Here is a 16,475-nt window from a genome sequence, read left to right as displayed (position 1 = left end):
GCAGAGGAGTAGAGAGGGATGCGTTTGTGAGTGTGCTTGTTCTTTCACAGTGCCTGGCCTTTTCTGTTTATTTCTGTGATTGGGCACAGATTCCATTGACCTTGTTTTTATTTTTGAGTATGTCACATTTTCTTCAGACCCTGCTCTGTGTTTATCTCTGGCTGAATGTGCCATGTAAGGACCTTGGTTGAAGGGATTCTCTCCAACAAGTGTGTGTGTATATATATATATATATGTGCTGTATATACCGTGGGTTACATATGGGTGTTGATCTTGGGAAGGGTCTTGCTTAATCATAATGGAAGCTGGAGGCATGTACCAGGAGGAACAAAGAGGGAATGTCAAAGGCTTCTCAAAGTTGTGGCTAAGATTTCTTTTCCTTCTTAAGAATAAAGCTGATTTTGAAAGCCTTACCCTGATAGAAGGAACACTGGAAATTCCAGGAGAGTGTTGCAGTTACTAGGAAAGGACCAGAAAGCAAAGCAGAAGACCTTGTGGGCACCACTGGGCTCTGAGAGCTTGAATGTTGTGTACGGTTCAAGTCAGCACATGGTAAAACTGGAAAGGGAGACTAGAAAAAGGAGCGGGTAGGTGACAAGCTGTGGATCAGCCTTGTCATGCAGTGGAGTGACGCTCACTGGAAAGGACTGAATTTTACAGCTTGGAAAAGAGGCTGTTGACGAGAGACTTTGGGTCAAGTCTGATGTAGAGGCAGTGACTAAGGAACAAGTTTTGGCTGTTCCTTGCAATACAAGTGCTCCGTGAAATTCACAAAGCAGCTTTTAAGTCAGAAAAATAATGTATATTTTGAAAACAGTAAGTTGTGCTACTTCCTGTAGGATGGTGTAAAAGCCAAAAGTATGGGTGTCATCCGAAAGGAATTAGGCAAAATCATGGAATGTAGATGCATTGCTTGCTATTCAACACAATGTTCTGCGTGAAGTCTCAGCTCTGGAAGTCTTTTAATCACCGACAGCCTTAATTAAGAGGCTGTATTGAAAGAAGAATCATTCTGTATCTGTTCTACTTTTCCTGTTCTCCAAACTTCTGCAGCTGGCCACTGTTGGAGATGGGATGCTGCGCCGGCTGGGTTTTTGGTCACACCCTGTATGGCTGTTTTTATGACTTGCCCAACATTGCATCGGAGCTCTGCGGCAGAGGAGGCGATCCAGTCTCTTGGGAAACATTCAGCTGCTTTAACCACAACACTATATTTTCTTTTCTCATAGTGTCTTACCTCCTTCACTGCACTGTCCAATTTTTCTCACATGTGAGGGAAATGTCTTGCAGACAGCATACGTTCTCCCCACGCTGGTGCGTTCTTGGAGTACGGTTTACACCATTGATTTCCCAGTCAGTGAGGCGTACCTCCACGGTGAGGTGTGCCAACACGACATACACGGCGCTGAACCCAAGCCAATAATTTGCTGAATTTACCGAGCATGGGATGATTGCCAGTGCTACAGGACTTGGTTAGGGGAAAAAAAAAAAAGGTAAAAAAAAAAAAAAAGGTGGTGGGATGGAAGAGAAGAAGGAAAGGGGTGGTCTGGAAGAGAAATGAAATTAATGGCCATAGGAAGGTGGAATCCAGAAAGAGATGGGGAAAGAAGGAGGGAAAACTGTTGTATCCTGAAATACAGCACAAGTATCTAAAATTAAGGCTGAATTGGGCTACCTTAAATCTCACACTTAAAGTATGAAACACTCGCTGCTCTAGCCTGAGCGTTCCTATACAAGTTCGATAAAAATGAACATGTGGAACAGCGGTGCCAGAGAAAAGTATTTGGACAAAAGAGCTTAGGTAAATTTTAAATTTTAGAAACTTCTGATACCTTGGTTCTCCCTCTGCCCCCCATATATAGGGTGCTGTAGTATGATAAGCTTGTACATTAATATGATGTCAGAGAAGCAGCTGAGGAAAGCTGTTTTGTTTACAGTTCTGTAGAACAGTTAAGTTTTGCAGGTCTGTATTCAAAGTGGAATAGAATTTTGCTCTTAGATGAGGGAATTGAGCTCTTTGTAATGAAAGGGGGAGTATCAGGTCTCCAGAATTTCAGAAACTTTCATTATGGTTAGTTTGACTTTAAATAATCTAAAACGAATCCTTCAGGCACCAAGCGCTAAGTTTCTAAAGATGCCTTTGGAGGGTGGATGAGAACGAAGGACCGGTAGTTCCTTGAGTGCGGAATGGCGTTCTGGTTGAGCATGCCAAAGGCCAGAGTGTGAGCAGCGAATGGAACTGTGCATCGGGCAGCCTTGCACGCCGACAGTGCTCTGAGTGGCGCGCTGGCCTGAGCTGTGGACACGGCCGTACATCGAAGTTGGTCATTTGCTGTGCAAAATAGAACAGGCCGAGGCTGGAAGAGAGAAGAGGAATTTCAGAGTGTGTGAGATGGGAGTATTTGCAGTGACTATTTCAGCAATGTGCTACGTTAGAATTAAGAATAGCTTTTTATTTTGAAGTCATTCTCCCTACTACAGAACATTCCTCAGTGGTGACTCAGTGTAGAGCTGATCTCACTCAAAATGGTTGCCAGTTGCCACTTGGAACAATAGGACTGAAGCCACAGGCTGCCATCAGGTGGCTGTTTTTAAGAAGGGCATTTTTTCCCCGCTGGATTTGAGTGTTTCTTCCTGTCTGATAACACAGAAAGTCTCAATATCCACTGAATTCTTACAATGGAAGACTTTGAAAACAGTGCGGCTACTCATTACTTTACCTGAACTGGAGAGCCCAGTGCACCAACTTTTCTTTTATGTAAAGAAACCCATTAAACCTTAATCCGTTTTCAGGAACAGCTCTTTGCACCTGATTTCTGTGCCGTAATACTGGCCAGTATTTTTCTTTTTTTTTTTTTTTTCTTTTTTTTTTTTTTTTTCTTTTCTTTTTTTTTTTTTTTTAAGTACTTGGTTCCTCTCTGGGCAGGGGCATCTTTTCCCTGTGCTGTGGATGAGGCGGTTGGGCGGAGGGGGAAAGGAATGATTCCGTACAGTCATGCAGGGAGGTGACTTTGCTGGGGTGGGAATCCAGCCGTCTCCATCCTCTGTTTGGGTGAGTTGTGGCAAGCGGGCCGGCCTGCTCTCCTGGCCGTGGGGCAGCGCAGCGGCGTGGCACAGGGCTGCCCGGGTGCTCCTGGGCGCTCCTGGGCTGGGGAGCCCTCACGGGAGGAGAGTGGATGTTGCAGAGGCTGCCCGGCATCTCCCCAGGGGCTGCGTTGCTCACACCGGGGGCTCAGAAGTGGGGTAAGTGGCCCTGGGAGAATCCTGGGAGAATCCAGAGGCCACGGGGGGATGCATCCCGTGCTGACTGTGGGACAAGCCCAAGTGTGATGGGAAGGTGACCTCACCTCCCAGCGAAGGAGGTCGCGTTCCTTTGCATGAGGCATATTCTAGAGCCTCATCTCACCTAGCTGCAGCAGCAGCTTTGGCTTCACCTGTATTTCCATTCTAAAGAGGTTGGAGAGATTATGCCAGTGCCTGTCAGGGCGCTGGACCCGACAAAAGCGTGTGTGAAACTGGATGTGGCGTTTGGGCTTGGCGCGGTAGATGCGAGTGCGAAGCAGGGGCAGAGCATGAAGGATGCGGTCGAGGCAGTTTCTTGAGGACTTGATGTTGAAGGAAGAGGGGACAGTCTGGAAACAAGCAGGAGGCCGTATCTGGAGACTTTTTGTCTTTTGGAGGTGCTTTGGGCATCTGTTGGCTCCTTCCCTTCTATAATTTTCCTAACCTTCAAGTGTTTTCACATGGACAGAAGCTGTAAATTGGAAGCAAACCCGTTGAAGTGTACTAGGTTGTCAAATGGAAAAAGACGTCAAGTGATGGGCCTTGGAGGTGAGAGTTAGAGACAGTTTGGAGGACAAAGTGGTGAAGGTGGGATATGAGAAGGTGTGTGGCTGCTGGAGTTGGAAGCCCAACTTCTGTAAACTTTACCTGTCTGTGTATTGCTCCAGGATGGCTTATACAATGTAAACAGAAATCTGACCAAAATGTAAACTCTGAAATATTATTTAAGATGGAACTTTCTGTCTTCAGGCTGCGAAAGATGTCACGGGTGGTTTTTTGAGCTTTTTTTGGTTGCTGCAATGTAAGCTGAAGTTAAATGTAGAGAGCGGGAAGGTGCTTTGTAATTTGTGATAAAATTCAAGATGAGAATATGATAGTTATCCTCAAGTCATCTATTTATGGATATAGATATATTGAAGACTAGAAAACTTACAGGTTAAGCTTCAGAGAGATGCATTAAAAAGTAAGAAGAAAGGGGAGGTGTCCAAAACAGTCCAAGTCTGTAGCAGAGTAATGAAGGAAAATGTGTGGTTAAGACCCGTAATACCCATAGCTGATTTCAGTATTTTTCTTCCTCTTGTGTCGTACCAGGGATCTGTGAAGAGCTGTGCAGTAGGCTGGGTCCGAACGAGGGGCTGGTGGCAGAGGAGAGAGGACAGAGTAGACAGAGTATGCAGCACAGGAGTCCCATATCAAGACAGAGTAATAAATAAGATTCCTTAGAAATACCACAACACAGGGGGAGCAGCTAAGAGAGAACACGGAGGAGAAGGTCGGGTGCTGGCAAGTCTGGTCCGGGTGGTGAGAGCAGCAGGTGCAAGAACTTGACCTCCCCTGGGCTTGTGTGTCCAGGAGGTGCTGCTTGCACGGGGACCCAAGGAATCATCGCTCCCGCCTCCAAGCTGCGAGCCTGTCTCCCAAGCACCATCTCAAAGAGGTGGCGATGGTGGGTTTTTTTCCCAGAGAGTAAGTCATGCTAGGAGTGCTCAAGAGAAGGAAGCCAAGCTGGTGTACAGTGCTTCAGTTCTTAAGGAAGGTCTCCTGGGGTGCTCAGCACATTGAAGATGCGGTGGCAGGGATGCAGGGATGCCCCACAGCCCCACCTTTGGGCATGGCATCTGTGGGGTAGGTGGCGTCAGGTCTGCTGTGTGCGCAGGTACAAACTCTTTACGCTCTGAGAGATAGAAAACTCTGGATAAACATCCGTTATGCAGGGTTTTCAACATGTCCTTGGTTTCAGTCTCTGACAACGCTCTGGTGATGGTGCAGACACATGCTGAATTTAAGTCTGCTGACAACAGGCATTCATTTCTTTAATCAACTTTCGCACGTCACTTTGAAAGCACAGGCTTGGTATTCTGTTTTAGGCTGTTTAACGTGCCTTGCCATGGTGGATGGCATCAGTATTTTTGTCCTAGTCAAAAACTTTCAAGGGCATCTTTTGAGGCACAGGCTGAAGGAGCTTCTGTTAGCCAGAGATCATATGGTTTATAGAATCTTGAAAGAGTCTTTATGTAAATATTCAAAGCTTAGTTCACATGCTGACCTAAGGAATAGGGTACACCTTTAGGGTATGAACTACTGTGTGTCAGCCTTGAAAAACTTCTCATGCTAACACGAATGCAAGTCTGATATCGTTATCGCTGATGTGCCTCTTGCTTTCAGACTGGCTTTCAGTCAAGGTGGTCATCCAGAACTTTCTCAATATTCAGCCTTCCTTCCTGTCGACCTCGGTGTTGCCACCCTGAGGATTCGTTCAGACCATGTAACTGTGCCATTTGAGTTTTCACTCGTGCTGCCATCACCTGCTGACCCTGACGGAGACGTCACGCTCCAGAATGCGTGCTAAAGCCGTGCGGCTGTTTGTCCTGTCCTTGGCAAGTGCCAGCTGCTTCCCTTCTGCCTGTGTTTTGGGGAAGATTCTAGGCATGAGGTGGGAGGTAAATATAATGAAATTATTTCTGTCCTACCACTACCTGATAATTCAACGACTGTATTTCGAAGCTCTGTCAACTAATTAGGCCACTTACCAGGGGAAGTTGACAATCAGTTTTCTAAAACAGAGTAGCTCCTAGCTTCTGGGAACCACAGAAGTCAGAGTTTTAACATTAAAGTTTTTGTTTATAATAGAGCGATTTTGAATTCCTCTTTGTTTTCCAATTTTACTTAATCTGGTAGATTTCACTGCTTGCATTTGCAGCTTCTTTTCCTGTATTTGAGGACTAGGAGTTTTAATTTGTACAGGTGATCATCATGTGTATGTTTAATACAAAGAGCTAAAGTTCTGAAATGCTGAGAACCCGAATCTGTGGTTGTTGATACATTGGCTTCTAATTTTTTAATGCAAATGTTGCAGGTAGCTAGGAGTCTGTGTTATTATCTCATACTTTCTCCAGGAAAAATGAGACATGCTTTGCCGGGTAATATTTGCAGGCAGATTTTTTGTGGGACAGTCTTACAGGCTTTGACTGTGAAGATGTATTTGTATTTTCTGTGAGAAGCAATGAAACTCCAGGAGGCTGCATGTTATCCGCGGTGCCTTGTCCATCTCCGTCCTGCATGTCGTCCCTGAGCCAGAGTTCGAATTCTGAACTGAGCAGAAAGTTGATTCTCGGTGCTGCCTTTGCCTCCTGCAGCAGTGATTCTGCTGTGTGTATCCTGACGAGTTTAAATGGTGGTTCAAGTGTCTGGAGTGCAAAACTGGGCGGAGAGAAGGATTAAAATACCATAACCTTGCTCTCTTATACTTTCTGTATTGCCAAGTGCAAAGCTTCCCATTTTATATCGCTGACTAGAGCAGCTCCGGCACTGTCCTCCATCTCTGAATTTCATTGCAGCCCCAGGGGAAGCTGCACCTCTGTGGCTCTCTCACAGCTGCTGGACTTTGATGGGGACATGCCTGCTGGCCTCCCTTGGCAACCAGCCCTTTGAAGATGACCTCTTGCTGTTTGCCTGTTGTCTCTCTTGTGTTGGATTATAGATGAGAGGTTGGCATGAGGGGAGGGGGATGGGATGGAGTGTTGTGCGTTTTAAGCCTCGTTGCTTTCTGCATTCTCAACTGTTTTTTTTCCCCTCTGTGGCTTGTACCTCTCTGTATGGATAAAGTGTCTTGCACATGGAAAATGGTTTCTGGCAGAAATGTGCAGTTTCGGTTTGGCGTTTGTATATAGGACAAAGGAGGTTTGATTAGTTCTGTGGTGAGGACATTGCATTATTCCTGTAACAATCCACTGGCATTAGTTCCCCACCCCTCTTTTTAAGGACAAAATTGTTCTTAGTTATAGGGTGTCCTTTCTCTGTGTGTGTCCTGTGTCCCCCTTCCCTCCCTCTGGCAGCGCCCTCGGGGACAGCACAGGGCACAACCCCTTGGCAGGGACAGCTGGGATGCCCTACAGCCCTTGCCTGGGCTGCATTTTTTGTGGACACTGGCTGCTTTGGGGTGTCTGAACAGCCAGGCTTTGCTAAACACTGACAAAACCCTTCATGAGAGTCTTTCGTGAAACCGTAGCTGGAGGGAGAGAAGTGAGGTGTTAGGAGGGGTCAAACAAAGCACAGGGACAAGTGTCCCATTGTCACTACAGTAAACAGGTGAGGCGCTTTAGTACAGAGCATCGTGACTAGCAGTGTTCACCCACTTTTACAGATTTTACCATCTCCTTTCTCACTTTTTTTCTCAATGGTGCAATCACTGCAATCCACCTGTGTCAGCGCTCAATCTGCTGGAGGTTTCTTCAGGCTTTATTAACATCTGGGCCTGGGGAGTGGGATGGCAGTTGCAGTGGCTGTTGAATATTGATGAATAAAGTCAGGAGTTACACAAGTAACAGGGTATTTTACAACAAACATGAAGAAAATAACTTGGATGTGCCTGTGTATGCAGTGGGAACCCCTCAGTGCAGCATATCACCCCAAATTAGAAGAATCGGATGTAGGAGGTATCTGCAGGTAACTAGTTTATCCTTAGCTGGAATATTGCTGGATCACCTGGTATTACCTTTTTTTCAGAAAACAACCAGCAAACTCAGCCTCTCTCCTTTCACCCCAGCTAGAAACAGTGAACAGAGATGTAAACTTGTGAAAGTAATAGGTTGTTCCCTTGGAAATAAGGGACTTCATGGGGCAAGGGCAGCGGTAAGTTTGTGTTCCCTCTGCTACTTCTCTAAAGGAAACCCAGCATCGATGCGTCTTTTCAGTACCTGCCGCCTTCATGTAATCTGTTTGTTCTTATACAGCATGAGCAGAGGTGAGCATACAGATCACAACTCCGTGTGGTGTTCTAGGAGCTGCTACTGTGGGCTGGGTAGTCTAACCCATTTTGGCAGTTGCTGCGTACCTAACTTTTCAAGCATGATACTTACTGAACTTCATTTTGTAGTCTTCCTTCAGCCTGTGCGAGAACATTTCCCTGCCCCTCTTGGGTGGGCAAGCTTACCTCAGCTCAGCTGTTGCATTGGGACCCGTAATTACGTTTGCCTTGCTGCCAGGACGGATGCGCTTGGACCTCGGGTAGCAGGTCGTGTCACTGGTCTTGGGTGTGAAACGCGCAGTCGGGGGGCTGCGGTGCTGGAAAAGCCTTCCAAGTGCTTTGACCAGAATACAGATCGGTACACAGAAGGGTTTTGCTTCTGGGCAGGCAGTTAGAATGTGCAGATGAATAATGGAATAATGTTGGAGTTTCACTGATGTTTTTTTGACTGAAACAAGATGGAACTAACCAGCAGGTTTGCTGTAGCAAAGCCAGGACTGCGCGAAAGAACAAGTCTAGCTTTAGCCTCTCTCATCACATGGACAGGCTGGAAAAGGAGAGGGAAGGAAAGGAGGGATTGTGCAGACTGAAACATCGAGGTGCTTTGTGGCATGAACAATCCCCTACGTTCAGTTTTAGAGGAAGATTATGGCTGTGTTCTGGCTTTGGAGACAGGGCCATGATCAAAATGAGAGTTTCTGTAACAGCCTTTCCGCTAGTGCAAAGTCAGACATACACAGAGTATTTCGCTGGAGCAACCTCTTCGCTGCTAAAATGCAGCCTTGAAGTTGCTATCCTTGTACGAACGACACTTGAACTACTGCAGTAAGTGTGATGAAGGGTTAACGAGTCAAACAGCACGCCCTTTTCTGCCGGTCACCTTTCTAGTCCATAGATAGCTGAAAGCCTCTCCCGAATCAAAACAACTGTACCTGCTAAAGAATTCTTACCATCTTTAGATCAAATCGTCATGTGTATATGCCACAAGTTCTTTGCCTTTGTGGGAATTAACCTGCCTTACTCTACATGTCTGGAGAAGATGCAGTTCTTCGAGCCAACTTCAATGTTTAACTCTGTTGGCACATACCACCAAAAGCAGAAGTCATGGAAGATAGGATCGCTGGATAATGCAAGATTTCACCAAGAAAAAGTGCAGATCACAAATGGATAAGAATATACCAAAGTTTTTTCCTTTAAGGTTTTGCCCCCACCAGGCTCCCCATGTCAGCTGTCTGTATTGCTCAGAAGTCTGCTGGCAGGAGCTACAGTAGGCTGAAATGAAACTCAAATGGGTTTCCTTCATTTCCTGGTATAACTTGTCTAGGTTAAGGGAGCTGATTTTTGTCCAGGCATGGAATCACAGAATGGTTTGGGTTGGAAGGGACCTTAAAGACAACCCAGTTCAAGCCCCTGCCACGGGCAGGGACACCTTCCACCAGCCCAGGCTGCTCCCAGCCCCGTCCAGCCTGGCCTTGAGCCCAGCCAGGGATGGGGCACCCACAGCCTGTGCCAGTGTCTCAGCACCTTCACAGTAAAGAATTTCTAATCTAAACCTTCCCTCTTCCAGTTTAAAAACTGTTACCCCGCCATCCTGTCACTACAGGCCCCGATAAAGAGTCCCTCCCGGCTTTCCTGCCAGCCCGTCAGGCACTGGGAGGTGCCGTAAGGTCTCCCCGATCCTTCTCTCCTCCAGCTGAACAGCCCCAGCTCTCCCAGCCTGTCCCCACAGCAGGGGGGCTCCAGCCCCTGACCATCTCCGTGGCCTCCTCTGGACTCGCTCCAACAGGTCCGTGTCCTTCTGCTGGTGACCCCCGAGCTGGAGGCGGCGCTGGGGGGGGGTCCCAGCAGAGGGGCAGAGCCCCCTCCCTCGCCCTGCTGGCCACGCTGCTGGGGATGCAGCCCAGGGCTGGGGTGGCTTTCTGGGTTGTGAGCGCACGTTGCTGGGCCGTGTTGAGCTTCTCATCCCGCAGTACCACCGGGTCCTTCTCCGCGGGGCTGCTCTCAGCGCGCTCCTCGCCAGCCCGTGTCCATGTTCCCAAGACCGCCCTGACCCAGGTGCAGGACCTTGCACTTGGCCTCGTTGGACTGGATGAGGTTTGCAGGGGCCCATGTCTCCATCCTGTCCAGGTCCCTGTGGAGTGTCAGCCACCCCATTGAGCTTGGTGTCACCCGGAACCTGCTGGGGATGTGCTCAGTCCCACTGTCCGTGTCCCCAGGAACGATGTTCAGTAATACTGGTCCCCGTATGGACCCCTGATGTCCCTGATCTCCACCCGGACGTTGAGCCGTTGACCACAACTCCTTGAGCGTGACCACCCAGCGCATTCCTTTTCCACCAAGTGGTCCAGCCCTCGAATCCGTGTCTCTCCATTTTACAGACAAGGATGTTGTGTGGGACCATGTCACGCGCTTTGCACAATTTGGGGTTGATGTCATCTGTCATGTGGTCATTCATGCAAGTCCTGTTGCGTGCTTTTTTTGATGCATGGCATCTGTTGAGGTTACTTTGTTTATCTCCAAGGCATCCTCTGAGTTTTAAATAAAGAATCTGTGTTTTTAACTTGCCTTTCTCTTCTTCCATAACCTTCTCCATTCATCTAGCACAGTTTCCCGCAACTCTGAATCCAAGCAAACCAGCTATGCTTGTTAGCAATTATTGCAAAATACACAGAATAGTATCTTCTCTTGCCAGTGGTCCTAGAGGCCTCTGGAGAAGGATGTCAGCTCTTAATCTCCAGGTGACATCAAGAACTTCCTGGAAAGCCAGGGTCCAGACCAGATTATGCGTCAGAAAATGAACTGTACTGGGTTTGGAAATTGGTCACAAATGAGTCTGCACATACAAATAAGAGTTACTATTGGTCTGGAGATGTACAGTATGGTGAAATTTTGCGTCAGCATGAGATCTGTCAATTTACTTGCTAAGCTTCCTTACTAAAATGGAAGCGAGTAGCTCAGAGATCTTTACAGAGTTGTGTGCTTTTGTAAACTGAAATACTACCTTCTCTGCTGCACACACATGTGTGTGTTGTATTTTGATTCCCTCTTAACACTCTTGGAATTTTCATCCCAGCCAAATTCATTCCTTTTCTAAGCGTGCATCATATGTGCTTTTGCCAAGGGAATGCAAATCGAAATTCCTTTTAGGGTTCCTTACGTGAACAGTTTAAATCAAGTGGGGTTTTTTGGCTGCTGGATAGTTATATTCATTCTTCTTGTGTCCCAAACACTCCCTGGGGTTGAACAGATAGACCCCATTATGTTGTAGAATGTTTGTCAGGGTGTCTTCATACTTCCTACTCATATTTTCTGCTAGAAAACTTACTCGCAAAGTATTCGTAACTCCATTATGACGTATTTAACTTGAGCTAGTGAGATGGTGTGGCACTGGCCTGGTACTTGCAGTTCCAAGTCCCCACTTGAGTGCTATGGGACAACTGTAGTTGTTCATGAGATGTAAGGTAATCCCATTTTCCCCAGCCAGTTATGATTATGTCTAAAATTCTGGTCATCAGTGCATTTTTGGGGCCTGTCTTGTTCTATATATGGCCAGAACTCTTGTTTTACTATATAGCTACTGGCAGCCATCTTCTGCCAAAGTAATCTATGAAGGTATCGTTTTACTCCTAATTTTCTCTCCAGTTTCCCCCGTCCTTAGTGGCATTGTGCCTGCATCTTTTACCAGCATCCGTCACCCATTTAAGAACACAACTATAAACATGACTTTGTTCCCCTTTGCTCTGTCAATAGTGTGGTACTGTGGTAGGAGAATTCGGTGTAATCAAAGCACTTAAATTCTTGAGAGAAGAAATCTGCCCTCAGATTATCTTGGGTATGCACATCTTATCATGGACTTCTGCTTTTGAGACTCTTTGAAGGAAGGAGAGGCCAGCTTTCTGTTTGAATGGACGAGGAGCTTCCCTTGCAAAGTGTTTGGAATAATTAGTGTCCAGTTGCTTTTTGTTGCAGGGGGTGGCTCAGCGGCATAGTGTGGGCAGTGTGCTCCGTCCCTGCCTGTGCAGTAAATCTGGTGCAGATGTGCTGTGTTGACAGTTCTGAACACATCTGTTACGTGCATGTGCTGCGGGTGTTTGTAGCAGCGTCTTTCTGACTTGGGGCAGTCCTAGCAGGAGGGTGTCCGGGAGCATGCTGCCATGCCAGGCATCGCTTTCTGTCACTGCCTGGCAGTTTTCTTCCTCTCCCAAGGGATTTGAAGCTGCGCTGTGGTGCAGCTGAATGGCTCCCAAGCGTTTCACATGCTCTGTGTGAGGGGCCGGGTATCCCTGTGTCAAAGGAGTAAGGGAATGATGCTGCTGCTCGCTTCAGGTGATGAGTGTGCTGGTCAGCGAGGTCAGTGGCGAGGTCTGCTTCCCGAGTTCACAAAACCTATCCTGGCTGCTCTCAGAGTTTACTGCTCCTTTTCACAGGATCTGGAGGGCTGTGTGTCGGACTGGCCTGCCTGCCTTGTGGAATTGTACTGGCCTTTTCCGCACGGTGGATGCGTTCAGCAGCGTATCTCTGTTTTTACATTTAATTGCAGCATAGGCTGGGTTTCTCATCATCCTGTTTGGCATACTTCCTGGAGTAAAGTGGACTGCGAGAGGATTTCAGGAATGCTTGGTGCTTCTGCTATGGAGAAAGTGCGGTGGAAGCCACTTGTGGGCTCAATGCTAACCGCTGGGTTGGACCGCACAGTCACAGCTGTGAGCCAGGAAAAGCACACTGCCGAAGCGCTCTGGTCCTGTCATGTTACATTGTGTGGTGATCTGGTTTTTGGCAGGATGCTCTTCTTCAAAACAACAACAACAACAACAAAAGAAGTCTGAAAGCAAAAAGAAACTGTGTTTTAATGGAGTTTTGTACTTCTGCCAGACATTCCTCCCTGCCCAGCAAAGCCGGTCTGGATGGGCACGGGGTGGTGAGGACTTGCTGCCGGCTTTCACCTCTTCTAAAAAGCCTGCTACCTCCCAGCTGCAGCCAGCATAAACCCTCATGTTTTACCAGGCTGCAGAGACAGTAGCAACTCCTACCTGCTTTTTTTAAAAAAACTGATCTTTAGCTCTTGAAAGACGTAATTTTTTTCCCATTTATACGATTTTGGGTTTCTCATCTGTGATGGCACATTCTGATGCCTTCTTCAAAAAGCACCGATAGAGAGAAGCTACAGCCTGAGCCTCTTCTTGCTGGTGGGGTCTTAGTAATGCTGGGTTGGAATATTGCAGTCAAGAACCTTTAATCACTTTTTTTGGCAACGGGTTGCTCTGCCGGTACAGAAGAGTGGACGGAGATGGAAAAGTTAAGTTCTCCGTTCCACTGTATTTGTAAGTAGGAGGAACAAATGCAGCCTTGCGGGGACGCAGTTGTGCTAGTAGCCGCATCTTTGTTGAAGGTCAGAATCACAGCAGTGGCAGCCATCGGTGGGAAGTCTGTGTCAGCTGAGATGACTCAAGTCTATCCTGGAGGATAAGTGCAAAGGCATTTTTGTAGTCCTTAAGAAGCAGTTTCTCTTTTAATAGGTAAGAAGGAAAAATTTCAAGAGGAAATGCAAAAAATGAGTGCTGCTAATGCTCTCTTGGCTATTTTGCAGCCTTTTGAGTCAGGGTGTCATGTTGATTATTCCAGTAGAGCTTATATATTAAAATACTTTATACAATTAGTCCAGTCACTGTTCTCGCTGAGGGTGTTAGCCAGGTATCTTGCCTTTGCTCTAAAAAGGCTTACTTTGTGCTGATGGAAACTCCTCCGGATTGCTACTTTTTCCTCCCTACCCAGTGCCACGTTTTTGCCCTGGGCTCTGTTCTGTGGCCCAGTTGAATTTCTTCTCACATGAAAGAAGTGGAGATTTTTTGTTTTTTAAAGTAATGGCAGTTAGGTGTTTTTCAGTGGCATTAACGAGTGCATGGGTAATTGTTCCATGTCATAGAGCTACCAAATCTGTAGTTCATGCTGGGACAAAGCACAGACTTTATTGCACAGGGCTGGGCCAGTTTCTAGGCTGTCTTGGTGCGGGGCAGTGTATGTAATGAGCTGAGCTCATCATTACTCTGACAGAAATTTTCCATGTTTCTCACCGAATATGAGCTAGTACTCTGTGGTTTGTGTGGGTTTTGTTTTTTATGTTTGGTTGGTTTTGGGTTTTTTTTTCCTTTTGGTTAGTTGTCACTTCTGAGTGGAAGAATCAAGCTTTGTTCTGACCTGTACTGCTATAGTGAAAGTGGGTCTCACTTAACATCCTTCACTTGTTTTCTAATGTTTTTTGAGTGGGAAACTGGTAACTTGCCACAAGTTCCTACTTTATTTCTACTTCAAGCATCACTACGTGCATGATATCCCACAGATTCCTCATCTGAGGGCACTGAAAGATTCAGATTAGAGCCAAGCACTAAATAAAAAATGTTGTATAAAAGCCAGTAATTTGGGGCAATCTGATTGGGGAGAAAGGTCTTCTTCAGGAGAGGTTTAGTTCTGTAGGAACAGAAGGCAGGACAAAGTGAATGCATTGTCATAACCTTTTTTGTTTGCTCAGGCAACTGTTTTTTGTAGTTCCATAAAGTCTGCGTTTTTGGCCAGCCAGTATTCCAGTGTGTCTGTCTTTGCCTTTACTGGCATGTCTGGTTCAATTAGGGTTAGACCTTGCTTTGGGGCTATCAGAAACATTTTTCATGCGGATGAGTAATTTCTGGTATTCTTAAACACACATCTTGTACATCCAAGGCTATAGATGAGGAAAATCAGAGCAGAGATTAGCTGTTCCGTTAGGTGTAGAAAGAAGCTTAGCAGTATGATACCCAACACAGTAATGCGCTGTTGCTGCTAAGAAAACATTATCACTCCAGTGAAAGGTAAAATCGAGAGCAGAATCTTCCAAGGAAACTTGAAATCCATCACTTTCACTGCAAAGTTCTTGTAAGTGTCCTGTGGAAGCAAGACTTGCAGAAAACTTTTGAAATCCGAGGGTATGTTTTTTCAGCTCATTGTGACAGCTGTATCAATAGTGTGACTGAGCCAGCACCAGTGCTCTCCCTGCCCCGCAGCACACCCAGCAGCTGGATGGAGTTGGACAGTTGTTTGCAGCCCAGTACGTGGGTGAAGCCGGCCAGCACCAGCAAGGGGCAGACACCAGATAGCGGCAGTTGTGTTCACTCAGATTTTCTTTTTCCTGCCTTTACAATTTGGTTGTTGCTGAAGCTGAGTTTAATATTCAGAACTTTCTTACTCGGTCTCACTTCTGCCCCTGTCACTTTTATGATGCTTAATGTGGTCCTTCCCATTGGCAGTGAATGAGGATTGAAGCTCTGCAGAGCGTTGGACCTTTCTACCCTACTGAGTTTTCCTTCTATACAGCTGCTTAGTCTGCTAGTCCAACAAGTCCAGCTTTAATACAAATAGAATTTTATTTAGTGGGATGCTTAGTCATAAACCAGTTGCATGTCTAATGGGCTATGTGCATTGAACCATTTCAGGAATGTGACAACAGCTTGCTGAAGTTGCAACATGGCAAGTCTAGCTTTTGCAAATTGTTTTTACCTTGATTTGGAGGATGGAACTTAGAATCAAAGAACGATAGAGAAGTCTAGGCTGAGAGGGATTTCTGGACGTCATCTGATCCAGCTTTCCATTGGAAGCACATCCTTAGCATCGTTGTTATCCAGGGCCTTGTCAAGCCAAATCTTGAACATTTCCAGTGGGGGATGTTCCACCACTTCTCAGGGCAACCTGTTCCACTGTTTTATTGCTCTTAGGGTGAAGAACTGTTTCCATGGATCTGGACAGAATTTTCTCTGAGGTATCCTTGTGCATGTTTCTTCCTGTCTGGTCATCATGCACCCTCATGAAAAGACAACCTCTTGTCTTCTCTGCAGCTGCCTGTAAGGCTGATTGGATCTCCTCAAGCCTTCACTTCTCTGGGCTGAATGAATGGAATTCTTTTGACCTTTTTCATATGTCAAGTTCCCCAACCCTTTTATCATCTTGATGGCCTTTTGCTGGACCTTCTCCAACCAAAACTGGACACATTATTCCAGGTGTGGTCTAACAAGTGCCAAGTATGGTGGAATAATCGCGTTCCTTGATCTGCCAGCTGTACACGTGCTCCAGGTGCAGCCTCAGCTGTTTACTCGCGCATGGTTCGCTGTCTGTCAGCAGCCTCATCTCTTTTCCAGCAGAGCTACGCTGCAGCCAGTCGGACCATATGCAGCCTGTACTGCTGCTCAGTACCACTCTATCCCACATGTAGGACTTACATTTTATCTTCATTCAACCTAATGCAGTTCTTGGGGGCCCAGGCTTGCAGCCTGCCACAGTGGCTGTGTCCCATGGCCCTTCCTCCAGGCCTATCTGCCACCCCTCCCAGTGTGTTGTCAACCGCAGGCTTCACTGAGAGTGCATTTGGTCCTCTCGTCTGGGTTGTTTATAATGATATTGAATGGTATCAGACCTCGTATTG

General features: G+C 46.6%; 1 protein-coding gene across 2 annotated transcripts in view; it reads left to right on the top strand.

Annotated features, from left to right (window-relative positions):
- ZNRF3 (zinc and ring finger 3) overlaps positions 1-16,475 on the top strand; it is a 96,353-nt gene that overhangs the window by 30,731 nt on the left and 49,147 nt on the right. The window lies entirely within an intron of this gene.

This window comes from Falco peregrinus, chromosome 2, assembly GCF_023634155.1.
Source record: "Falco peregrinus isolate bFalPer1 chromosome 2, bFalPer1.pri, whole genome shotgun sequence".
Classification (NCBI taxonomy): domain Eukaryota; kingdom Metazoa; phylum Chordata; class Aves; order Falconiformes; family Falconidae; genus Falco; species Falco peregrinus.
Note: the sequence above shows the minus strand (reverse complement) of the source record. Positions and strands in the feature narration are given on the sequence as shown.